Here is a 20,046-nt window from a genome sequence, read left to right as displayed (position 1 = left end):
ATAGGAAGATCAGCAGTCTCAACTAACGTTGATCCCTGGGAACTTCCAGAATCTGAGCAACCAACAAAGCAGCTTATACAGCTGGTCCTAGGCTCCTTACACACACACACACACACACACACACACACACACACACACACACACACACACACACACATATATATATATATATATATATATATATATATATATATATATATATATATATCAGAGGACTGCCTGGTTTGGCCTCAGTGGAAGATGTCCCTAGTGCTCCAGAGACTTGAGGTCCCAGGGAGGGGGAGGCCTTATGGGAAAAGAATGGGATGAGGAACTGTGAAAAGAAATACCAGATGGGGGACAACACCTAGATCGTAAATAAATAAAATAATAATTTAAAAAAGAAGTTAGATATTAGTCTTTGCTATTTATAAAAACATCATTTACGATATTTTCAGTTTTTCTGGGGTGCTTTAAAACTATAAACATTTCCAGTCTGAAATACTATAATAATATGTGTGTTTGCTTTGTAGGAAACATTCTTTAGATTCTTTAAATTGGAGTTAAAGGGCTAATAATAAGAATAAAATATGTTTTGTTTGTATTTTATAATTGTAACTGAACTTGTAGCCCTGGCCATATAATGAAAATAAAACACATAATCTGTACCACTTGGATGATCAATATACTGTCTTTTTTCTGTCAAGATTTATAAATAAAGAAATAGTGGTTGCTAGTAAGTCGGAGCCATTGAAGTGGCCAGATTGCTAGTCAGTCAGAGCTGCCAGATTCCTCTGACCATCTCAGTTAACTTCCTCCCTCTGCTTGCTGCTGGTTCCTTATCTCCTCTGCAGGGAACACTGTCAGCAGGGGAAAGGCTCCCACTCTTTGATCTACAGTGGTTTTCTGCATGCAAGCTATGTTAGTGCAAAAATTGCAAAAATTGTGAGAGTAATGAAAAAAACATCTGATTTTACTTAAGGTCTACTTTATGAGATGGAGGTCATAACCAACAATATTTGTTGACCAAGAACCTGATACTAGCTAGGTATGGACCTAGAAGACCAAATAAAGTGATTCCTAATGACATTCTAGTATACTCATAGATTAGTCCATTCCTTTGACACCATCAGAGAAACTTCCTTCAGAAGCAGAGGGAAACAAATACAGAGACCCACAGGCAGACAATAAGTAAAGAGTGAGAGACCTTGGAACACTATCTCTAAATGGTATTCCTGCATCAAATCTCTCATCTCAGTATTTATGGAACCTTGCAGAAGAGAAGACCAGAAGTATAAGAGACACAGGCAATAGAGGACAACAAGAAACCAAAGCCCACTAAACCAATATGTTCAATACACATATGGATTACAGAACCTTAGACAGCACACACAGGTCACCCTTTCTGGAGTGAGTGAGCCATTGTTATACTTCTGAAACTATACTATGTAACCCAGTACAACTAGTGTGTTTATCCTATTGTGAATCACAACTGTGATTTAATATATATCCATTCCATCAGTTCCATTTTCTAGAGAGCACAAATACAGAATATATGTGCTAGAGAGTATCCGATATATCAGATAGATAAATGCATTAGATAGAAAGATAGGTAGAAACGCCCAAGGAGCAGAGGCAGGCAGGGCTAGGCTGATGTCAATGCCTGTATGTATGTGCCAAGGAAAGCATCCACTTCACGGTTGGGGCCACACAGCTGGGATATAAATAACCTGCATCACAGAAAATATCCCTTCATGTGGGTTACATCACAGAACTCTGCTTCCACAGAGCAAATGAATGGGCTTTCATCCAAAGTCAAGAGCATCTCCTTTTAATAGCCAAGAGAGTGGGCACATCCAAAGATGTTGACTCCTATCTCCCTTCTATGTTCTGTGATTATAAACATGGAGTTTCCTGTATAGAGAAGTCTTACCTCACTCAAGGGTTGCACTGAGGGATATCCCATACAGATTGCTCAACTGTTTCCTACGTTCATTAGAGGATTCATCCACAACCTAGGCTTCCAAAGTAGCCTCTGACAGCATAAGTTAAAATTCCTGTAAATTCTCACTTCAGGTCATCAACTCTTCTATTCTCCACCCCAAATGAAATATTGCTTAGTTCAGCAAATCTTTTATTCAGCACGTTTCTTTTGCATCTCAGTGGTTTTATTTCAACATTTTTATATTTATTGCCTACCATATGATACTTGTATATATTCTGCAATATTCGAATCAGACAAAGTATATTTTCACCTCACTTCATGCATTTGTCATGACTTTGTGGTCAAATATTCATAATCCCCTTTTCAAATGTATATATTTTGGTATATATATTAATATTTGTTTCTTATATTGGTAACTCAATATCTATTGGTAAATCTCTCATTTTATTGGATATTTCCTCTAAGAAGTTATTTACTTTTGTATATTTATGTGTATTGGAGCCAATGCACATCTGAGTACAGGCTATTAATGACTTGTTTTATGTCAAGTTGACGCAAGCTGGAATCATCAGACAGGGGGGAGCCTCAGTTTAGGAAATGCCTCCATGAGATACAGATGTAACCATTTTCTCAATTAGTGAATGAAGGAGGGGCCAATTCATTGTGGGATGTGCCATTCCTGGACTCCTGGTCCTAGGTTCTATAAGAAAAAAGGCCAGGAAGAGTACTTCAGTATGAAACACCCTTCAATGACCTCTCCATAAGTGCTGAATGCAGGGTCCTGCCCTGTTTGAGTTCCTATCTGAATTTCTTCAATGATGAACAGCAATATGGAAATGTAAGCCAAATGAAATATTTCTTCCCTATTTTGCCTTTTGGTTATGGCAGTTTATCACAGCAATAAAAGACTTCACTAAAATTTTCCTTGACAGAGAAGCAAGGAAAGGGAGTTAAAAGTTAAATCTGAAGATACAGATGGCTGGAAGTTGCCTGCCATGAGTGCTCAAAACTGAATGAGGGTCCTCTGCAAGAAGAGTTTGTACTTCAAAGGCTAAACCTTATTCCCAGCCCTGCAATGGGCATTCCTTAAATAATCTTTTTATTGGACATTTTTAATTTACATTTCAAATGTTTTTCTCTTTCCCAGTTTCCCATCCATTATGCCCCTATCGGATCACCCCTCCCCCTTCTCTAGGAGGGTATTCCCACTCACTCACTCCCTTCTGAGTACCCACCCTGACATTCCCCTACACTGTGGGATCCAGCCTTGGCAGACCAAGGGCTTCTCCTCCCATTGGTGCCCAACAAGGGCAGCCTCTGCTAAATATGCAGCTGGAGCCATGGGTCTGTCCATGTGTATTCTTTAGATGGTGGTTTAGTATCTGAGAGCTCTGGTTGTTATTGTTGTTCTTATGTGGTTGCAAACCCCTTCAGCTCCTTCAATTCTTTCTCTAACTCCTCCAATGCAGAACCCATTCCCAGGTCAATGATTTGCTGCTAGCATTCACCTCTGCATTTGTCGTGATCTGGCTGAGCCTTTCAGGAGACAGCTATATCAGGCTCCTGTCAGCATGCACATCTTGGCATCCCCAAAAGTGAGTGAGTTTGGTGGCTGTAAGTTTATGGGTTGAATCCCCAGTTAGGGCAGGATCTGAATGACCATTCCTTCAGTTTCTGCTCCAAACTTTGGATATAGAAATCTCCTCCTATAAATATTTTTGTCCCCCCTTATAAGAAGGACTGAAGCATTTACACTTTGGTCATTCTTCTTGATCTTCATGTGGCCTGTGGATTGTATCTTGGGTAATTCAAGCTTTTAGGCTAATATCCACTTATCTGTGAGTGCATACAATGTGTGGGTTGTGTGTGTGTGTGTGTGTGTGTGTGTGTGTGTGTGTGTGTGTGTTTCTTTTTTGTGACTGGGTTAACTCACTCAGGATGACATTTTCTAATTGCATCCATTTGCCTAAAAATTCCATTAAAACATTGATTTTGATAGATGAGTAATACTCCATTGTGTGGAATATTACTTTATCCATTCTTTGTTGAAGGGCATCTAGGTTCACTCCAGCTTCTGGCTATTATAAATAAGGCTTCGATGAGCATAGTGGAGCATGTGTCCTTGTTATATGTTGGAGCATTATTTGGGTATATGCCCAGGAATGTTGAAGCTGAGTCATCATGATGTACTATGTCAAATTTTCTGAAGAACCAGACTAATTTCCAGAGTGGTTGTATCAGCTGGAAATCCCACTAACAATGGAGAAGTGTTCCCCTATCTGTACATCCTTGCCAGCATCTGTTGTCACCTGAGTATTGGATGTGAGCCATTCTGACTGTTATGAGGTGGAATCTCAGGTTTGTTTTGATTTGCATTTCCCTTATAACTAGGGATGTTGTACATTTCTTTAGGCACTTCTCAGTCATTCAGTATTCCTCAGCTGAGAATTCTTTGTTTAGCTCTGTACCCCATTTTTTTTGGTGATTGCATTCTATCTGTTTATTGTTTTTGGTAAGATGTTCATTTTAATCCCAGCTGTCCATGAGCATGGGAAATATTTCCATCTTCCGGAATGTTTTTTTTTTTTGGTTTCCGGGCAAACATCCCCCTCCCACCTCCCCTTCCTTATGGGTGTTCCCCTCCCAACCCTCCCCCCATTGCCGCCCTCCCCCCAACAGTCTAGTTCACTGGGGGTTCAGTCCTAGCAGGACCCAGGGCTTCCCCTTCCACTGGTGCTCTAACTAGGATATTCATTGCTACCTATGAGGTCAGAGTCCAGGGTCAGACCATGTATAGTCTTTAGGTAGTGGCTTAGTCCCTGGAAGCTCTGGTTGCTTGGCATTGTTGTACATATGGGGTCTCGAGGCCCTTCAAGCTCTTCCAGTTCTTTCTCTGAGTCCTTCAACGGGGGTCCTATTCTCAGTTCAGTGGCTTGCTGCTGGCATTCGCCTCTGTATTTGCTGTACTCTGGCTGTCTCTCTCAGGAACGATCTACATCCAGCTCCTGTCGGTCTGCACTTCTTTGCTTCATCCATCTTGTCTAATTGGGTGGCTGTATATGTATGGGCCACATGTGGGGCAGGCTCTGAATGGGTGTTCCTTCAGTCTCTGTTTTAATCTTTGCCTCTCTCTTCCCTGCCAAGGGTATTCTTGTTCCCCTTTTAGAGAAGGAGTGAAGCATTCACATTTTGATCATCCGTCTTGAGTTTCATTTGTTCTAGGCATCTAGGGTAATTCAAGCATTTGGGCTAAAAGCCACTTATCAGTGAGTGCATACCATGTATGTCTTTCTGTGATTGGGTTAGCTCACTCAGGATGATATTTTCCAGTTCCAACTATTTGCCTACGAATTTCATAAAGTCGTTGTTTTTGATAGCTGAGTAATATTCCATTGTGTAGATGTACCACATTTTCTGTATCCATTCCTCTGTTGAAGGGCATCTGGGTTCTTTCCAGCTTCTGGCTCTTATAAATAAGGCTGCGATGAACATAGTGGAGCACATGTCTTTTTTATATGTTGGGGCATCTTTTGGGTATATGCCCAAGAGAGGTATAGCTGGATCCTCAGGCACTTCAATGTCCAATTTTCTGAGGAACCTCCAGACTGATTTCCAGAATGGTTGTACCAGTTTGCAATCCCACCAACAATGGAGGAGTGTTCCTCTTTCTCCGCATCCTCGCCAGCATCTGCTGTCACCTGAGTTTTTGATCTTAGCAATTCCTACTGGTGTGAGGTGAAATCTCAGGGTTGTTTTAATTTGCATTTCCCTGTGACTAAAGATGTTGAACATTTCTTTAGGTGTTTCTCAGCCATTCGGCATTCCTCAGCTGTGAATTCTTTGTTTAGCTCTGAACCCCATTTTTTAATAGGGTTATTTGTCTCCCTGCGGTCTAACTTCTTGAGTTCTTTGTATATTTTGGATATAAGGCCTCTATCTGTTGTAGGATTGGTAAAGATCTTTTCCCAATCTGTTGGTTGCTGATTTGTCCTAACCACAGTGTCCTTTGCCTTACAGAAGCTTTGCAGTTTTATGAGATCCCATTTGTCGATTCTTGATCTTAGAGCATAAGCCACTGATGTTTTGTTCAGGAAATTTTTTCCAGTGCCCATGTGTTCCAGATGCTTCCCTAGTTTTTCTTCTATTAGTTTGAGGGTATCAGGTTTGATGTGGAGGTCCTTGATCCATGTGGACTTAAGCTTTGTACAGGGTGATAAGCATGGATCAATCTGCATTCTTCTACATGTTGACCTCTAGTTGAACCAGCACCATTTGCTGAAAATGCTCTTTTTTCCATTGAATGTTTTCGGCACCTTTGTCAAAAATCAGGTGCCCATAGGAGTGTGGGTTCATTTCTGGGTCTTCAATTCTATTCCATTGGTCTATCTGTCTGTCTCTGTACCAATACCATGCAGTTTTTATCACTATTGCTCTGTAATACTGCTTGAGTTCAGGGATAGTGATTCCCCCTGAAGTCCTTTTATTGTTGAGGATAGTTTTAGCTACCCTGGGTTTTTTGTTATTCCAGATGAATTTGCAAATTGTTCTGTCTAACTCTTTGAAGAATTGGATTGGTATTTTGATGGGGATTGCATTGAATCTGTAGATCGCTTTTGGTAAAATGGCCATTTTTACTATATTAATCCTGCCAATCCATGAGCATGGGAGATCTTTCCATCTTCTGAGGTCTTCTTCAATTTCTTTCTTCAGTGTCTTGAAGTTCTTATTGTACAGATCTTTTACTTGCTTGGTTAAAGTCACACCGAGGTACTTTATATTATTTGGGTCTATTATGAAAGGTGTCGTTTTCCTAATTTCTTTCTCAGCTTGATTCTCTTTTGGGTAGAGGAAGGCTACTGATTTATTTGAGTTAATTTTATACCCAGCCACTTTGCTGAAGTTGTTTATCAGCTTTAGTTGTTCTCTGGTGGAACTTTTGGGATCACTTAAATAAACTATCATATCATCTGCAAATAGTGATATTTTGACTTCTTTTTTCTGATCTGTATCCCCTTAACCTCCTTTTGTTGTCTGATAGCTCTGGCTAGAACTTCAAGAACTATATTGAATAAGTAGGGAGAGAGTGGGCAGCCTTGTCTAGTCCCGGATTTTAGTGGGATTGCTTCAAGTTTCTCTCCATTTAGTTTAATGTTAGCAAATGGTTTGCTGTATATGGCTTTTACTATGTTTAGGTATTGGCCTTGAATTCCTATTCTTTCCAGTACTTTTATCATGAAGGTGTGTTGAATTTTGTCAACTGCTTTCTCAGCATCTAATGAAATGATCATGTGGTTTTGTTCTTTCAGTTTGTTTATATAATGGATCACATTGATGGTTTTCCATATATTAAACCATCCCTGCATGCCTGGGATGAAGCCTACTTGATCATGGTGGATGATTGTTTTGATGTGCTCTTGGAATCGGTTTGCCAGAATTTTATTGAGTATTTTTGCATCGATATTCATAAGGGAAATTGGTCTGAAGTTCTCTTTCTTTGTTGGGTCTTTGTGTGGTTTAGGTATAAGAGTAATTGTGGCTTCATAGAAGGAATTTGGGAGTGATCCATCTGTTTTAATTTTGTGGAATAGTTTGGATAATATTGGTATGAGGTCTTCTATGAAGGTTTGATAGAATTCTGCACTAAACCCGTCTGGACCTGGGCTCTTTTTTCTTGGTAGACCTTTAATGACTGCTTCTCTTTCCTTAGGAGTTATGGGGTTGTTTAACTGGTTTATCTGTTCCTGATTTAACTTTGGTACCTGGTATTTGTCTAGGAAATTGTCCATTTCCTGTAGATTTTCAAGTTTTGTTGAATATAGGCTTTTATAGTAAGATCTGATGATTTTTTGAATTTCCTCTGAAGCTGTAGTTATGTCTGATTTTGTTAATTTGGACACACTCTCTGGGTCCTCTCGTTAGTCTGGCTAAGGGTTTATCTATCTTGTTGATTTTCTCAAAGAACCAACTTTTGGTTCTGTTGATTCTTTCTATGGTCCTTTTTGTTTCTACTTGGTTGATTTCAGCTCTGAGTTTGATTATTTCCTGCCTTCTACTCCTCCTGGGTGTATTTGCTTCTTTTTGCTCTAGAGCTTTTAGCTGTGCTGTCAAGCTGCTGACATATGCTCTTTCCTGTTTCTTTCTGCAGGCACACAGCACTATGAGTTTTCCTCTTAGCACAGCTTTCATTGTGTCCCATAAGTTTGGGTATGTTGTACCTTCATTTTCATTAAATTCTAAAAAGTTTTTAATTTCTTTCTTTATTTCTTCCTTGACTAGGTTATCATTCAGTAGAGCATTGTTCAATTTCCACGTTTATGTGGGCATTCTTCCCTCATTGTTATTGAAGACCAGTTTTAGGCCATGGTGGTCTGATAGCACGCATGGGATTATTTATATCTTTCTGTACCTGTTGAGGCCCGTTTTTTGACCAACTATATGGTCAATTTTGGAGAAAGTACCATGAGGAGCTGAGAAGAAGGTATATCCTTTTGCTTTAGGATAGAATGTTCTATAAATATCCGTTAAGTCCATTTGGCTCATGACTTCTCTTAGTCTGTCTATGTCTCTGTTTAATTTCTGTTTCCATGATCTGTCCATTGATGAGAGTGGGGTGTTGAAATCTCCCACTATTATTGTGTGAGTTGCAATATGTGTTTTGAGCTTTAGTAAGGTTTCTTTTACATATGTAGGTGCCCTTGTATTTGGGGCATAGATATTTAGGATTGAGAGTTCATCTTGATGGATTTTTCCTTTGATGAATATGAAGTGTCCTTCCTTATCTTTTTTGATGACTTTCAATTGAAAATTGATTTTATTTGATATTAGAATGGCTACTCCAGCTTGCTTCTTCTGACCATTTGCTTGGAAAGTTGTTTTCCAGCCTTTCACTCTGAGGTAGTGTCTGTCTTTGTCTCTGAGGTGTGTTTCCTCTAGGCAGCAGAATGCAGGGTCCTCGTTGCGTATCCAGTTTGTTAATCTATGTCTTTTTATTGGGGAGTTGAGGCCATTGATGTTGAGAGATATTAAGGAATAGTGATTATTGCTTCCTGTTATATTCATATTTGGATGTGAGGTTATGTTTGTGTGCTTTTCTTCTGTTTGTTTTGTTGCCAAGACAATTAGTTTCTTGCTTCTTCTAGGGTATAGCTTGCCTCCTTATGTTGGGCTTTACCCTTTATTATCCTTTGTAGTGCTGGATTTGTAGAAAGATATTGTGTAAATTTGGTTTTGTCATGGAATATCTTGGTTTCTCCATCTATGTTAATTGAAAGTTTTGCAGGATACAGTAACCTGGGCTGGCATTTGTGTTCTCTTAGGGTCTGTGTGACATCTGTCCAGGATCTTCTGGCCTTCATAGTTTCTGGCTAGAAGTCTGGTGTGATTCTGATAGGTCTGCCTTTATATGTTACTTGACCTTTTTCCCTTACTGCTTTTAATATTCTTTCTTTATTTTGTGCGTTTGGTGTTTTGACTATTATGTGATGGGAGGTGTTTCTTTTCTGGTCCAATCTATTTGGAGTTCTGTAGGCTTCTTGTATGCCTATGGGTATTTCCTTTTTTAGGTCAGGGAAGTTTTCTTCTATGATTTTGTTGAAGATATTTACTGGTCCTTTGAGCTGGGAGTCTTCACTCTCTTCTATACCTATTATCCTTAGGTTTGATCTTCTCATTGAGTCCTGGATTTCCTGTATGTTTTGGACCAGTAGCTTTTTCTGCTTTACATTATCTTTGACAGTTGAGTCAATGATTTCTATGGAATCTTCTGCTCCTGAGATTCCCTCTTCCATCTCTTGTATTCTGTTGGTGAAGCTTGTATCTACAGCTCCTTGTCTCTTCATTTGATTTTCTATATCCAGGGTTGTTTCCATGTGTTCTTTCTTGATTGCTTCTATTTCCATTTTTAATTCCTTCAACTATTTGATTGTGTTTTCCTGGAATTCTTTCAGGGATTTTTGTGTCTCCTCTCTATGGGTTTCTACTTGTTTATTTATGTTTTCCTGGAATTCTTTCACTCATTTTTGCGATTCCTCTCTGTAGGCTTCTACATGTTCTCTAAGGGAGTTCTTCATGTCTTTCTTGAAGTCCTCCAGCATCATGATCAAATATGATTTTGAAACTAGATCTTGCTTTTCTGGTGTGTTTGGATATTCCATGTTTATTTTGGTGGGAGAATTCGGCTCCGATGATGGCATGTAGTCTTGGTTTCTGTTGCTTTGGTTACTGCGCTTGCCTCTCGCCATCAGATTATCTCTAGTGTTACTTTGTTCTGCTATTTCTGACAGTGGCTAGACTGTCCTATAAGCCTGTGTGCCAGGAGTGCTGTATATCTGTTTTCCTGTTTTCTTTCAGCCAGTTATGGGGACAGAGTGTTCTGCTTTCGGGCGTGTAGTTTTTCCTCTCTACAGGTCTTCAGCTGTTCCTGTGGGCCTGTGTCTTGAGTTCACCAGGCAGGTCACTTGCAGCAGAAAAGTTGGTCTTACCTGTGGTCCCGAGGCTCAAGATTGCTCGCGGGGTGCTGCCCACGAGCTCTCTGCGGCGGCAGCAACCAGGAAGATATGCGCCTCCCTTTCCCAGGAGCTTCCGTGCACTAGGGTTCCAGATGGCGTTTGGTGTTTTCCTCTGGCGTCTGAGATGTGTGTGCAGAGTGCAGTCTCTTCTGTTTTCCCAGGCGTGTCTGCCTCTCTGAAGGTTTAGCTCTCCCTCCCACGGGATTTGGGTGCAGAGAACTGTTTATCCGGTCTGTTTCCTTCAGGTTCCAGTGGTGTCTCAGGCGCAGGGGTCCTGCTGCTCCTGGGCCCTCCCCTATGGGAACCCAGAGGCCTTATACAGTTTCCTCTTGGGCCAGGGATGTGGGCAGGGGTGGGCAGTGTTGTGGTCTCCTCCGCTCTGCAGCCTCGGGAGTGCCCACCTGACCATTCGGTGAGGTCTCTCTCCCACGGGGTTTGGGAGCAGAGAGCTGCTGCGGGCCGGGATCCGCGGGTCTGTACCCCATTTTTAATAGGGGTATTCTAACTTTTTGAGTTCTTTGTTTATATTGGGTATTAGCCCTCTAATGGATGCAGGATTGATAAAGATCTTTTCCCTATCTGAAGGTTGCCATTTTGTCCTAATGACAGTGTCTTTTGCCTTATATAAGCTTTACAATTTTATGAGGTCACATTTGTCGATTCTTGATCTTAGAACATAAGCTACTGGTGTTCTCTTCAGGAAATTTTCCCCAGTGCTTATGTGTTCAAGCCTCTTTCCGACATTTTCTTGAATTAATTTGAGTACATCTGGTTTTATGTGGAGGTCCTTGGTCTACTTGGACTTGAACTTTGTACAGGGTGATAAGAATGAATCATTTTGCATTCTTCTACATGGTGACTTCCAGTTGAACCAGCAATCTTTGTTGAAAATGCTATCTTTACTTCATTAGATGGTTTAAACTCCTTTGTCAAAGATCAAGTGACCATAGGTGTGTGGGTTCATTTCTGGGTCTTCAATTCTATTCTATGTATCTATCTGCCTGTCTCTGTACCAATATCATACATTTTTATCACTATTGTTCTGTAGTACAGTTTGAGGTCAAGGAGGGTTTATCCTCTTGCAGTTCTTTTATTGTTAAGTACAGTTTTCATTCTCCTGGTGTTTTTGTTAATCCCAATGATTTTAAAAATTTCTCTTTCTAATTCTATGAAGAATTGAGTTGGAATTTTGATGGGATTGCATTGAATATGTAGATTGTTTTTGGCAAGATGGCCATTTTTACTATATTAATCTTACCCATCCATCCTCATGGGAGGTCTTTCCATCTTCTGAGATCTTCGTTTTCTTTCTTCAGAGACTTGAAGGTTTTGTCATACAGATCTTTCACCTGCTTGATTAGAGTCACACCGAAGTATTTTATGTTATTTGTGACTATTGTGAAGACTGTCATTTCCATGATTTCTTTCTCAGTCTGTTTATCCTTTGAGTAGAAGAAGGCTATGGATATGATTGAGTTAATTTTATACCCACCCACTTTGCTGAAGTTGTTTATCAGCCTTAATAGTTATCTGGTGGAACTTTTGGGGTGATATTTTGTCTTCTTCTTTTCCAATTTGTATCTCTCTGACCTCCGTTTGCTGTCTGATTGCTCTGGCTATGACTTCAAGTACTATATTGAATAAATAGGGAGAATGTGGGCCGCCTCGTCTCGTCCCTGACTTTAGGGGGTTCCTTCAAGTTTCTCCCCATTTAGTTTGATGTTGGCTACTGGTTTGCTGTATATTGCTTTTACTTTGTTTAGGTATGGGCCTTGCATTCCTCATCTTTCCAAGACTTAACTCATGTTAAGTATTGATTGTTGTAAAATGATTTCTCAACATCTAATGAGATGATCATGTGGGAGTTATGGGAGTGTTTAGATGGCTTATCTGATCCTAATTTAAATTTGGCCTCTGGTATTTGTCCGGAAAATTGTCCATTTCTTCCAGATTTTCCAGTTTTGTTGAATATAGGCTTTTGTAGTAGGATCAGATGATTATTTTAATTTCCTCTGATTCTGTTGTTATGTCTCCTTTTTCATTTCTGATTTTGTTAATTTGGACATACTCTCTGGTTAGTCTGGTTAAGGGTTTATCTATCTTCTTGATTTTCTCAAAGAACCAGCTCTTGGTTCTGTTGATTCTTTGTATAGTCCTTTTTGTTTCTACTTGGATGATTTCAGCTCTGAGTTTGATTATTTCCTGCCTTCTACTCCTCCTGGGTGTATTTGCTTATTTTTGTTCTAGAGCTTTTAGATGTGCTGTCAAGCTGCTGATATATGCTCTCTCCAGTTGCTATTTGGAGGCACTCAGACCTATGTGTTTTCCTCTTATCACTGCTTTCATTGTGTTTCATATGTTTGCGAAGAGATTACTTTTTTTGTTTATTTAGGGTGCAGTTTCCCTCCTTGTATTGGAGTATTCCATCTATTATCATTTAAAGGACAGGATTTGTGGAAAAGTATTGTGTAAATTTGATTTTGTCATGGAATATCTTGGTTTCTCCATTTCAGAGTTTTGCTGGATATAGTAACCTGGGCTGGCATTTGTGTTCTCTGAGGGTCTGTATTACATCTGTCCAGGATCTTCTGGCTTTCATAGTCTCTGGTGAGAAGTCTAGTGTAATTCTGATAGGTCTGCCTTTATATCTTAATTGACATTTTCCCCTTACTGCCTTTAATATTCTTTCTTTGTTTTGTATATTTAGTGTTTTGACTATTATGTGACAGCGGGAATTTCTTCATCTGTTTGGAATTTTGTAGGCTTCTTGTATGTTCATAGGTATCTCTTTCTTTAGGTGAGGGAAGTTTTTGTCTATAATTTTGTTGAAGATATTTACTGGCCCTTTAAGTTGTGAGTCTTGGTTCTCCTCTATACCACTTACCCTTAGGTTTGATCTTCTCTTTATGTCCTGGATTTCCTGAATGTTTTGTGTTAGGAGCTTTTTGCATTTACCATTTTTTGATGGTTGGGTTAACGTTTTCTTTGGTACCTTATGCCCCTGAGATTCTCTCTTCTATCTCTAGTATTCTGTTGGTGATGGCTGTGTCTATGAGTACTGATCACTTTCCTAGGTTTTCTATCCTCAGGGTTGTCTCCCTTTGTGATTTCTTTATTGTTTCTATTTCCAATTTTAGATCCTGGACAGTTTGTTCAATTCCTTCACCTGTTTGCTTGTGTTTTCCTGTAATTCTTTAAGGCATTTTTGCGTTTCCTCTTTAAGGGTTTCTAATTGTTTACCTGTGTTCTCCAGTATTTCTTTAAGAGAATTACTTACGTCCTTCTTAAAGTACTCTATCATCCTCATGAGATGTGACTTTATATCCAAATCTTGCTTTTCAGGTGTGTTTGGATAACCAGTATTTTCTTTGGTGGGAGAACTGGGCTCTGATGATGCCAAGCAGTCTTGGTTTCAGTTGTTTTGTTTCCTGAGTTTGCTTCTCACCATCAGGTTGTTTCTGGTGTTAGCTTATCTTGGTCCCTCGGCCAGTGGTTTGAACCTCCTGTAAGCCTGTGCGTCAGCACTCCTGCAACCTGTTTTCTCCCAGTGGTATCTGCAAGGGTCCTGTCCCAGACTGCTTTTGGGTTTGTGTGTCCTGAGGGTTCTAGGCAGTTAGCTAAGAGCAGAAGAGTTGGTCTTACCTCTGCTCTTAAGTGTGTCAGTGCTCCTGGTGACTGGCTTTCAGCTCTGGGTACAGGCAGAGATTCCTTAAATAATTAATGAAAACAAAACAAAAAACAAAACAAACAAAAACCCAGAGAAATTTTAACAACAAACCATTGTTCTAATCAAAGTCTGCCTGGCCCTGGGCATGTCTGTTGGCTCTCTAAGAACAGAAACATGATGTTTTATAATGATTACTCTTAGGACACCCCTCATCTTACAGAAAGTCAGTCTTTAGATCACAGCATTTTGGTATGACAGCCTCTGACAGCCATTGTTGAGGGCACTGGGGTCAGCAGACAGTGAAGATTGAAGTTGGAGCCTGGCCATCATGCCTGCATCCTAAGAGATTGAAGAAGATATAACTAAACAACAGGGATATTGATTATCTGAAACCTGTGTATAGAGTCTGACCTTTGGAGAATAACAAGAGATGAACAAATTTGTTTTCAGGAGTAGGGACCATAAATGTTTGCTGAAGGCTTATTATTTATTGGAACTAGGCACTCTGTTAAAATATTACTTTATTAAAAATAGCCAACCAGTAAGGGAGGTAGATTTTTTCAAAGGCAATAAAAGGCAAATTCAATGTACAAACATTAGCTTGAAATATTGTAAACTATATAACAATTGTTTTCTAGACTGTTCCATCATTAGTTTAGTAAAGGATTAAGGCAGCTTGAAATTTAAGGTCATAGACATAAAAACCTTGATTCCCCCTTCACACTAGATGAATATGTGGTATGAATAAGATTGATGGAGATGAGAGAGAGAAATGGGAGAAGTTGTGTGACAGACAGGTAGATGAAAGATAATAGATGATAGAGTGACTGATACGTAGATGACAGGTGGCAAGTACTTTATAGAAAGAAAGATAGTTCTTTCCTCTGACAGTCACTGAGGAGAGCACTGGGGTCAGATAATAGATAAATAGATAAGTGGATGAATGGACAGAAATATCTATGCTTCAGTCCTTACTAAATTATTAACTTATAAAATAACCATACTAATGTGTATCCATTTTTAAAAATTAATACCATGATACAAAGTACAAAGATGTATTATGTCTTAAAAATTTTTGTAGCAGCATCTTATCACACCATAAATCCCTCTAGTAGGTCACTGGGCTACTGCTTGACTGGCAACAGTAGTGCCCACAGGTCAAAGACAGGCAAATATGGCAACATGCTAGGACACATCACCAACTTGAAAACCTTCCTCCAAGTTAACTTCTGCTATGTTCCATGAATTGCTGCAAAAGTTTTCCAAAACAGAATAAAATCTCTTTTTGGAATTAAATTTCACAGACAAAAAAATCTATCAGTTAAAAATTCCTTCATCCATATTATTAAACTGCTGTTATTCATTCAATGGAAACGTTTTCCTGTCCTCAAACAAAAATCACTTGTCCTGTTGATTGCAAGTGTAGATCTACCTTCACAAATAACAACTAGGTCAGAGCTCAGGTGCACTTTACCTTTCCTTTTTAATTCTGGTCTTATGTCCTTTACAAGAACAGCATCTTGAAAATTCAGATTTTCCCATTTTGCTGTCTTCTGAGCATCAGTTTCTGTCTTATCTAGGGTTTTCATTGCTTTCAAGAGATACCGTGACAAAAGCAACTCTTATAAAAGACAACATTCAATTGATTATCAGTCCCATTTTTTGAGGTTCAGTCCATTATCGCCGTGGTATGAAGCATGGCATCATCCAGACAATCATGGTGCTGCAGGAGCTGAGAGTTCTATATCTTTATCAGAAGACATCTAAGCAAAGACTGGCTCCAGGGCAGCTAGGAGGAAGGTCTCTCAAAACCTACTGCTTCAGTGCAAGCTGCTTTCAACAAGGCCATACCTACTTCAACAAGGCCAGACTTCATAATAATGCCACTCTTTGTGTCAAGTATATTGAAATTAATCACATTCCACATCTTAGTCATGCCTAACGTTAGCATAATGCAAAAATAGATTTAGTCAAACTTCAGAAGTCCCCATAGTCTATAGCAGTTTCAACAATGTTAAAAATCCGAAGTTCAAAGACTTTTCTGAGATTCATTCAATTAATTAACTGTAATCACCTGTGAAATCAAAATCAAACAGCAGATCACATACCTCCAACATCACTGGATATCCCAAAATTCAAGTGAGGTTATCCTGGATGAGAGCAATACAGAAAAACTAGTTGGGCAAACTCTAAACTCTGAATCTCCATGTCTAATGTCAAAATACTCTTCAGACCTTCAACTCCTTTCATCTTTCTTAACTGCAACAAATTTCTTCCTCCTGGGCTGGTTCCATTGCCTGTTATCTGATTTCCATGGCAGGGATCTCACAACTCTGACATCTCTAACATCATTGGGATCTTTAAGGAAACTTCAATGTTACAGCTTCTTGTTTCAACATCTGGGATCCACATACAATCTTCTAGGCTTCTCAAAAGGGCTTGGGTCACTTCTTCAGCTCTGCCTTCTATAGAACACTAGGCTTTGGTTGAGTCCACTCCATTGCTGCTGTTGTACCTGGTGGTCATTCCATGCCACCAGCATCTCCAGTTCACTGGGTACTTCTGCCACAAGTAGGCTTCAACAATAGCTTTTCATAGGCTCTCTTTATGGTATCAAGCCTCAGCTTCTTTGCATGACCCCTTCAGTCCTGGGTCATCAACTATACCCGAGGCTACATCCTTTCACCAATGGCATTTTCTGGCCTCATACAGTGCTAAGACTCACCTGCTCTCCATGGCTCCTTCATGCCCACTAAACCAGTACAGTCTGGGTGATTCTTATATATTACCAAGTCCAGCTGCAATTTCAGGTATAATATTGGCTATCTCTAGAACATGGCTTCTTTGTGCTCTTAGAAAACACTTCCCAGATGTCATCTCAATAATGCTAGTCTCTTCTTAATACCTGCTAATTTCATAACTTCACCTAACCATCATCAATTGTCCAAGTAGTCCCTTCTATTCTCTACTCTAAATCCAGAGCTACATGATTAAAGCTATCAAGTGTTTCTGTTTGCTGGGGCTAGAATCTGGCCCCTTTTTTATTATCACCAGCTTTTTGTTTTATAACATTTTCACTCTGTAGGTTTGACTGTCCTGGAACTTGCTCTGTAAATTAACCTCGAACTTAGAGATCTAAGTGGCTCTGTATCCTGAATGCTGGAATTAAAGGCATATATCACTACTTGAACCTAAGTTTTTCCCTACTTGAAACTTGCTCTGTACCAGGCTGACCTTGAATTCAGAGATTTGCTTACCTCTGTCTCCTAGGATTAAAAGTGTATACTACCATTCCTGAACCTAAGCTTTTTTCATGACCACTATTCCTCAAGGTGTGGATCAAAAGCCTGTTTCTGGATGGTAGTTCATTTCAAATTAAAAGGTCAAATGAAAACAATAGCAAGGTAATAAATTTTAGCATGATATAACAATTACTTGTTCAATGGCGAACACATAAACAATAAGCTTAGCTGGGTGGGATCTTGCCCAGAGGTCACCATTCCCTTAATCTGTTTAGGTCCTTGAACATACAATTGAGCTCGATTCCACCTCTTGGTGCTTCTTTATTCTTTGAACTATCCATTTTGTACTTTTCCTTTTGAAGCTTGCTACACTTAATCAAAGTAGTCTTCTTGAAACAAATCCAGAGAACAAAGTCTCTGCTGGGCTTTTCTGAGACTTCCTTTGTCACCGTAATTAATATAAATCTCTTTAGTTTAGCCTCAGATGGACTCTTTAGACAAAAAAAAGAGCCATATTCTTTAGCAAAATACCATAAAAGTAGTCTCTAGGCCACATTCTGAAATTCTTTTACACTGAAAATTCCTGGGCCAGGGCTGCACAGTTCAAATCGCCTTCAGAACCAATGTTCTCTACATTCCTACTCAGATCAGCCAATAAGCCCCATTTAAAGCATTCCACTGCTTTCCAGAGTAACAAAATCCACATTCAAAAAACAAAGAAAGAAAGAAAAAAGAAAAGAAAAAGGAAAAAGAAAGCATGGTCAGACATAGCACAGCAATAACCCATTCTTCCCTGGTACAAACTTCTGTGTTAGTTAGGGTTTTCATTGCTGTGAAGAAACAGCATGGCCAAGGCAACTGCAACATAGGACAAAACTTAACTTGGCTAGTTTACAAGCTTTGAGGTTCAGTTCATTTTCATCATGGCAGAAAGCATGGCAACATCTAGGCAGGCATGGCATTGGAGGAGCAGAGAATTATGCATGTTGATCAGAAGTGAGCTAGAAGTAGATTGGCTCCCAGCAGCTAGGAATAAGGTCTCTCAAAGCCCACCTCCATAGTGAGACACTTCCTCCAACAAGACCACACCTACTCCAACCAGGTTATCCTTCCTAAGAGTGCCATGCTGCGCCAAGCTTATCTATTCAAACCACCACAAAGCAAGTGAGGCACAGATACTTGGTGAAATCTTTTAATATGCAACTTTAAGTTGTTGTGCTGGTTAGTTTTATGTCAGCTTGAAAAGAGCTAAAGTCATCTGAGAGGAGGAAATCTTAACTAAGAATGTGCCTTCATTAGATCTGGTTGTCGGAAGGCTTTAGGCATTTTCTTAGTGATTGATGGGGAGGGTTCAGCCCATTGTCGGTACTGCCATCACCAAGCTGGTGGTGATAGAGCCAGGAAGAGAAAGCCCATAAACAACATTCCTCCATAGCCTCTGTACTAGCTCCTTTGTCCTTATTCTAATCCTGCTTGAGTTCCTGTCAAGAATTCTTTCAATGATGAATGATATAGAAGTATAAGTCAAATAAACCTTTTTCTTCTCAACTTGCTTTTTGGTCACGGTGTTTCATCTCAGAAAATAGTTATCCTCAACAAATTACATACATCCTTTAATGTTCATGCTGTACATTGTAAGTTAACATAGTTATAATTCTATCTCTATTTGTTATGATGTTCCTGTGTTGGATCATTATTCACAGAGTTTCAGGAGGCTAGCCTTCTCTGTTCTCTACTCAGCCAAGGAAACTGGGTCAGCCGGTCATATCTAGCTAATCAGTGAGGAACACTTATTGGGAACAGAGGATCTTTGTTAGGCCAGAAAACATGACCTCATGCTGCAGAGACCTGTATGAATAAGGAAATCAATTAAACTTATTAATTTAATTACAATGTGCAGGAAACTGAGTGTATCTCTGATGGCTTACAGATGAGTTAACACAATGTTCCTATTTCCAGTGACTACTTCATATAGAATACCTTATAACAAATCAAACTAGAAGAGATATGAATTTGGCTCTAGCAAAGAGGGAATTTTGGCTCTAGTAAGGAGAGAGTCAAAGAAGAAGAGAACATTCCAAGCAGAGATGAAAAGCATGGCCAGACTTTCCTAAGAGGTTTAACCTTGTGTGAGCACTCACAAAGAGCCTGGAGCCTGCAGGGCTGTGCCAAAGACAATTACTACAAAGTCATGGTGAGGTGACACAAGAGCACACCAGTGTGTTTTCATCAAGGAATAGACTTCCTCACTCAGGCAGGGATGTGCCCTGAAGGTGAGAAGTCATGTCACTTGAGATTGAATCAGATCACATTCTATTAACTGATGCTTCCAACTGGCCTTTAGCTCAATCACAGAGGTAATCTTGACTCCAGAGCACAGATCCCTATCCTCCTTTATGCTACTTTTTCTTGGGCATGACAGTGGGGTCCTGTGTGAGAACATAGTTTGAACCATTCTCAGCAGACTTCTCAGTTGGTGGCTCAAAGCTCCTCACTTCTAGGAAAATAGCAGAAAATGCTCAGCAACCCTCATCTTCAATTCTCTGGGTCTGAAGAAATCATAGAAGGAGGCAAATGCCAGTTCAGGTGAGCAAGAAAGCCTTAGTTACTATTTCAGTAAGATGAGGACTGACTCTGCACTTGGGAGGATAGACAGGGGAGATAGAAAGCTGAGTGATCTCATAAAACATATCATTTTAGTTATGA

At 39.7% G+C, this 20,046-nt stretch overlaps 1 long non-coding RNA gene across 1 annotated transcript in view; it reads right to left on the bottom strand.

Annotated features, from left to right (window-relative positions):
- LOC102556035 (uncharacterized) overlaps window positions 1-20,046 on the bottom strand; it is a 68,727-nt gene that overhangs the window by 10,583 nt on the left and 38,098 nt on the right. The gene's annotated exons all lie outside the window — the stretch shown is intronic.

This window comes from Rattus norvegicus, chromosome 4 (assembly GCF_036323735.1).
Source record: "Rattus norvegicus strain BN/NHsdMcwi chromosome 4, GRCr8, whole genome shotgun sequence".
Classification (NCBI taxonomy): domain Eukaryota; kingdom Metazoa; phylum Chordata; class Mammalia; order Rodentia; family Muridae; genus Rattus; species Rattus norvegicus.
This window is presented reverse-complemented; position numbering and strand designations above follow the sequence as displayed.